The 6,876-nt window shown below is 39.1% G+C and overlaps 1 long non-coding RNA gene across 1 annotated transcript; it reads right to left on the reverse strand.

Moving 5' to 3' along the window:
* Positions 1–451: 451 nt before the first annotated feature.
* On the reverse strand, positions 452–4,447 carry LOC116671699 (uncharacterized). Its single transcript, XR_004327332.1, has 2 exons — positions 4,417–4,447; positions 452–694 (listed from the first exon to the last, which is right to left on the reverse strand). It is a non-coding gene; the product is annotated as an uncharacterized LOC116671699 (long non-coding RNA).
* Positions 4,448–6,876: the final 2,429 nt, after the last annotated feature.

Consider the following 6,876-nt stretch of genomic DNA (forward strand, 5'->3'; position numbering starts at 1 on the left):
ACACACACACACACACACACACACACACACACACACACACACACACACAGCTTTCTCTCACCCTCACTAGTCCACTATCCTCTCTCCTCCTCTTTCTCTCCTGGTGACCTCATAAGCCTCCTTCCTTCCTGGTCGACACATCTGCCCTCCCTTACACACAGATCCTGGTGTGTGTTTGTTTGTGTGTGTGTGTGTGTGCGTGTGAGTGACTAATACAGAGAGTGTAGTGTCTTGTCGATGGTGTCCTTTGTCGCACACGCACCTGCAGGTCCTGCACTGGTGTTTATTGTGTGCTTTGTGAGCATAGATGCCTTTGAGTACGTGGTGTGGTCGTGTTTGTGTGTGTTAAGGTGGAGGCTTAAGGCTTATGCATCCCACAAATTCAAAGATCTCCCTTTCTCAACTCTTTATTAGAAATTTTAAGCATAGTTTTTTTTTTGAGGGTGGGGGGGATAAAACACAAATAAACAACACAGCATTTGAAACACAATCATTGCAATAATCCATGCAACATTATACTAGTTTAGAATGGCAAATGACATATTTCATCTGTCTCCTCTGCAGCTATTGACATCACATGTATAGCTGACCTGAGGGAGTCGGAAATCAGCCACGGGAAATGTTGAAACTCCAGGTGGTCCACAACCAATTAAATAAAGCATCTCTGAATGTGCTTCTATTTGAAACACACACACTTACGCACTCAAGAGAGAGAGAGTGAGAAACCCTCTAGATGCAGAGAGAGAGAGAGAGAGAGAGAAGAGTGACTGCAAAAAAGACAATTTTGGGGGGAAAAAGGAGAAAGAAACGAGTTTCATTTGCTGTCAAAACATTTGTAGTGGAATTAAACATATGGATGCCACAGGCAAAGTGAGGGCTGGAATATATTAGAGCTGCACGATGTTACACTAACCCTCCAGTATCTTACACTGCTTTGAGAGATTAATGGAATAAAGAGGATGGAGAGGAGGAAGGTGGAGAAAGAGTGAGTGTGTGTCTGTCTGTCTTTCTCAGGCCACTGCAAAATCAATATTTTGTCATGATACACAGCTCTAGTTGTTGGCCATATACCTACAGACATCCCCATCAAAACCTAAATATTAGCTGTCTTGACTCCCAATCTGTCTTCTGCGTTAATTAGTCACGTCTGGTTGAAATTGTAGTATTTGATTTGTTTATGAATCTGGTCCCGAGGTTTTCCATTTTTATAATAAAAACCGAACAGCTTTTCTACACACTCCCTGCAAAGTGTTAGTGTCATTCCTCGCTCCACAGATAATATTCTGCACTCAGTTCCAACACGTTCCCATCAACATGCTGGTGTCTGTTCATTTTTCTTTTTTTTTTTAATGTTTTTTTTTTTAAAGAAGCCCAAGGAGCATAATATAGGCTACTGAATTGATTTTTCTGTTCTGTTAAATGAGTGTGTTTCAGCACGGTGGGGCAATTGGGAAAGGCTTGTATGAGAAAATGTCAGTGTGTGTGTAGAGAGAGAAGGAGGAAAAAAAAAAAGGAATGTGCAGATACGTTCACAAATGAAAGTAATGAATAGGCTTGTTGTTTTATGCCCTCAGTAAGGAGAGAATTGAACTATGCGTTGAATGTCTCAAAGGGAATAGAGCCTGATGGGAGGGGGTGCTCACCAGATACAGCCTTTTGGTTTACAAGTTTCCAAGAATGGATAGAGAAATGCTGTTAATTTAAACCAAAAATAAATCATCATTGCGGTTTTCACTTCTCCTTACAAGCTCGTTCACCTGGCATCAGTATGATACCCTGTACTGTGATATTTGCTATGAATCATAAAAAGAGTATTAGCGGTTTGGACTCTTAGCGTATTTACACACTCACCGGGGTGGGGGGGGGGTGAACGGATGTAGAACCTTTACAAGCAGTGGTGTCGAGTCACACCTAGCCTATAACCTACAGTTATTCATATTTTTTTTTTTTTCATGATAAATGAATTGTTGTCTTCATTTTCATATGAAACCCTCTGGAGGTTTTGTTCTCAGTGACATTTAGGCTGCAAATGAGCAGTGGAATTTTAATGTGAGCTTTTATCTGATGCTCAAAACCAGCGAGTAAGTGAAATCCATCGATTAAATGTTTATTAGATTTACACACAATCTAGTAATTGTATTAATAATTCTGTTAAGGTACATCATTGTTCCGCACATAACAAATATGAATAGAAGTACTATATTCTGTGTGGATGTAATATATTATATTATAGTCAGTGGATTGATAATAGACCCAGTAAGGGTCAATAGCACAGATACAGTTGTTCTGCAGTGTTAGGGTTATTTTTTTAAATAAATGTTGGGTAACTGGATCATTGGGAATGGATAAAGTTGATCCATCATTGCATTTGTGCTTATATTATATATACCCACAATGGGGCATTAGTTTTTTAAATTATTATTATTTATAACAAAAAAGTTATTTTTTCTTTACCATAAAATTAGAAAAAAAGTCACTCATGTCCTTCAAATGAGTCTAGCTTTACTCCACTAATGAACACTCCCCAGGTTTGGAAACATAAACAGGCTCATGAATCTAAGATCAACCCTAAAATCATATAAATGTCAGTAAAGATTTTTTTTTTGTGTCTTTCTTTGATCTAATCTTTAAATCATCATGCGACCATTTGAATGAAAGTGGGATAAAAAGGTCTTGGTTTGATGCCTTCACGTTCCCGTATTTGCAATCTCGCCACATGAAAGCAACTAAATGGTTGTGAATATGTTTTAAAAAGGTTCAAAACAATATTGTACATGTGTGCTTTTGTTCTCCCTGCTCCAGAGACTGCAGGTAAAGACCCTCCCTTTCTCCCTCCTCGCTCTCTGTTTGTAATTACTGTTTACACTGTTTACTGCTAAACCATCCTTTTGCCATGTACTAATTTCACGCTAGACAGCCACAAAATTATTCAGCATTCTCGCAATATGTGAAAGTCATATGCATTTTTTATTTTTATTTTGCAGTGGCCCGTCCTCTCTCGCGGGTAACAATGTGGCAATTTAGCCCATGTAGCAGTTTGACCTTAAACACACACTTCCAGAGACAAACCTGGTTATTTGAGCAGGAATGTCCTAACAAAAGGCACAGACAGACAGTTGCCCCTCCTGGACTAAATTTAGTCAAATGTGGGCCTATGCATATTTTACATAACGATTCTGCCTATTATTGCAATTTCACAGATCCTACAGTGTGAGAACGACGACCAATTTATCATTCATTGCGGTAAATCGCAGCGGAGACTGCATTTAATTGAGTTTGTATTGTAATTCGTAGCTGGGTGCCTTCTCGCTATAGGGTGGGGGATTCTCTCTCAGGCCATCCCAGTGCAGCGGGGGGGGGCTGAGAGGGGGAGGTGGAGTGGAGACGAGAGGGGGGACCCCCTCCCCCTTCCCCCCCATCCCACCCCAGCTCCGCCTCTGTCTTTCCAAACAATCAACTGGTAGCGAAAATAAGCATCTTTAATGTAAAGTGAAGCAACAACAGGCTGCAGATTCCCATATTGGGTTCTATAAATAGCCAAGTGGTTACCGTTGTATGGAAAAACATGTACTGGTCCGTTTTAAATGATAGTGATGAGTAAACAAAAAAAAGTAGGTAAGCCATTCTGCATCTGGCTGGAACTTCATCATATCTGCAGAAAAGTATCGACTTGTGCCGTTTTCTTATCTAATCGGTCTGATTTTATGAGTTCAAATACGTTAAATAATAAGATGAAGAACCCAGGTTCACATCCAGAGGAATCTGAGCAGAGCTTTTGGTTGTAATATTGCCAACCTGATCGCGGACACATCGCACGGGCTGAACAGATCTGACTTCATGGGTCCAATACTTTGTTGATTTGCGTCTCAATCGTCTGCGATGCACTTCCGGTGACTTGGACAGTGTGCATGGCGCCCATGGGTGCTGCAGGAGGACCTGTGCGGCCGCGAGGTCACATATTTTCGACTGCCCGGTTTGAGGCGACTGGCGGCTAAAATCACCTTCGAGCGCCTCGCAGCTCAGTACGGACATATCCCAGCATGCCCCACTGCTGCAGTGTGCCATCACAAAGTCTGAGTGCGTATTTATTTTTTTTTAAATTAAATCTATTCGCACTTTAGGCGATATTCAGTTTTGAGTTATCAGCAGCCTTCTTTCAGGTTTGCATAGATTACACACACACACACACACACACACACACACACACACACACACACACACACACACACACACACACACACAACAACACACAGCTTGTTGTCTAGCAAATTTTTTAAATAATTCAGGTAAACCTATAACAATAACACACACACAACAGACACAAAGCACGCACAAGGATCGTTTTTAGGCAATAATATTGCAACTGAAAATCTCAATTGATTTCACTTATTTAATAATCATATCGGACACTGACACAACACACACACACACACACACACACAAATGATCAAAACCCTCAACACAGTGCGTATTCCATGTAGTCAAAGACTAGGACACAAACCGCAAAATAGACAAACTGTTTTTATGAACATTTTATTTTAAACGTTTGCTACACAAATATGAAAGGACAAAAAAAAGTATACAACTATGTACAGCTGTCAAATCTCTGTTCGGATCAAGTTAATATTTCAGTTAATATGTAGTTTTAAAAAAACACACACACACACACACAATAAACACTGCGTGAATAAAAACTAAAAGAAAATAAATAAAAGAACACAATTATTTATCTCCAGATGTATGCATGTTTAAATGTACTTATTTCTATTTATGTATCGTTGTTTTATACATTTATTTTTATTATTATTGTCAAAAGAGTATTAATTCATATGAATTGATGACATTTCTAATTCTAATTCTCATATTGAAAATGACGTAATTCTTAATTTATTTAGATCCGTATTATTATTATTAATAATAATATTAATAATATTATGTGTGTATTCCTGCATGTTAAACTCTGAAGCAGCTTGAATCAGTTCAGCTTTAAGTAGTCTCTCAAACACAATGTCCCCGTTCAGTCTCTGCCTGCTCTAACGTTAGTATGCATCTTATTATTATTATTATTAATAATAATATTATTAATGCTGTTACCGGTATTATTATTATTATTATTATTAATGCTGTTACTGGCTCTCCTGCCAAGAACCTCGCCGTCCTGCAGCAGTCACTTTGAATAAACTTCACCAACATGTTAACGTCCACACACACACACACACACACACACACACACACACACACACACACACCCACACACGCACACACACAGAGGTTACAGTGTGCAGTCCCTGACGGTGAGCCAAACACAACTATAAATACAAACACTCATAGCTTTGCAGCTGTTTTTCATTCTGAGAGATTAGAAGTAACCGAGTGTGTGTGACGGGGAAACAAATGGACGGACAGGAGAAAACGCAATGTTGTCAAAAATGTTGAAAGTGAAACAGCAAAAGTGCGAATAAGATAATAAGGATAATATGTTTGGATTTTAATGAGCTGCTGTTGCGCGTGCTCCGATGATGTGTAGAACTAAAAGCGTGCTGTTCAAAGTGAGCAGACTAGTCCTCCGTGTGTAATTATGTAAAGTAGGCCTGCTCCTGCAGCCAGCCCAGAACCTGGCATTGTTGTGAAGTCTGTAGACTTTAGAAGAAGATCCAACATCGAACCAGACGACAAGAAACACGAGTAGATCTAACTAAATCTATATATTTCAGTGGAGGGGGGAAAAATCGGATGAAACCATGCTAAATGTGGAAGAAACTGTTCCCCCACTGACACTGGTGTCAAATTCTCTATACGGCTTTTTGTGTGACTCGGTTTTGTTTCTTGCAACTAAAGTCAGGGTCATTTCATTTATATTAATATGTTTTGACATTTAAAGACTCTAAATGTCATTAGAATATTTTATTTTTAAAATTATAAAAATAAAAAAGGTCAGGGTAATAGGATCTCCGAACACACACACACACACACACACACACACACATACGCACGCACAAAGGATCTCAACATGGCGAATGTGGCTCGCCCAGCCCGCCAATAATACATTTCTAGTTTTTTTTTTAAAGCCATAACGCACAACCGCGTGTACTAAACTGATTTTAAATAAAGGGAAAACATCCAGTAAAAGTTTCAAAATTCTAAACAAATTAGTTCCGTATAAAATTTAAATTCAGTTATTGTTTTTTTTTTTTAAATGCTGTCAATGGAACATGTAATGTTTAAATGAAGTGGTTACGTTTATTTACATCTATATTTAATTTAACAAATCTGACTTGATTGTATGTGTAGGCTTATTGTACTGTTATATTTTATAACTTTGCATAAGCATAGAGCTATTAGGCTAATAATTGTAACAGATTGTTGATTTGGCACGTCGATTAAATTAACGCAATTTAGATTTTCCACCCAAATACAATGTAAATGCTATTTAAAATAATTATAAAAAAAAAAAAAAACAATAACAAGCGGATTCGCTGCCCTACTAACCTACAGCTGCATGTGCGTTGTTGTTAATACACACCTAAAAATAACAGAAAATGTCTCACCTTTGCATTAAAAAAAAAAAAGAATCTTAAAAAGAGAAATAGATGACAGGTTGAAGTTTCGTCCAGTTGTCATGTTTCCTTCCTCTTCGGTCCGTGTTCTCGCTGAGCAGATAGGAGTGTAACATGAGACGGCAGGACTGCTGCAGCCCTCCTGCAGCAAAATAGAGCTCATTTGCAAAGAAGGCTTTTGAAAATGGCGCTCTGTAGCAAACGCCACCCTGTCAGTGTGGAGGGGGAGGGGGCGCGGGGCAGAGAGGGGCGTGCCATGTGCGTCGAGTTGCGCGCAATGGGGCTGTAGCCTCTGCTCCTGTGTCTGTTGTAGTATCTG

This window comes from Etheostoma spectabile, chromosome 21 (assembly GCF_008692095.1).
Source record: "Etheostoma spectabile isolate EspeVRDwgs_2016 chromosome 21, UIUC_Espe_1.0, whole genome shotgun sequence".
Taxonomy (NCBI): domain Eukaryota; kingdom Metazoa; phylum Chordata; class Actinopteri; order Perciformes; family Percidae; genus Etheostoma; species Etheostoma spectabile.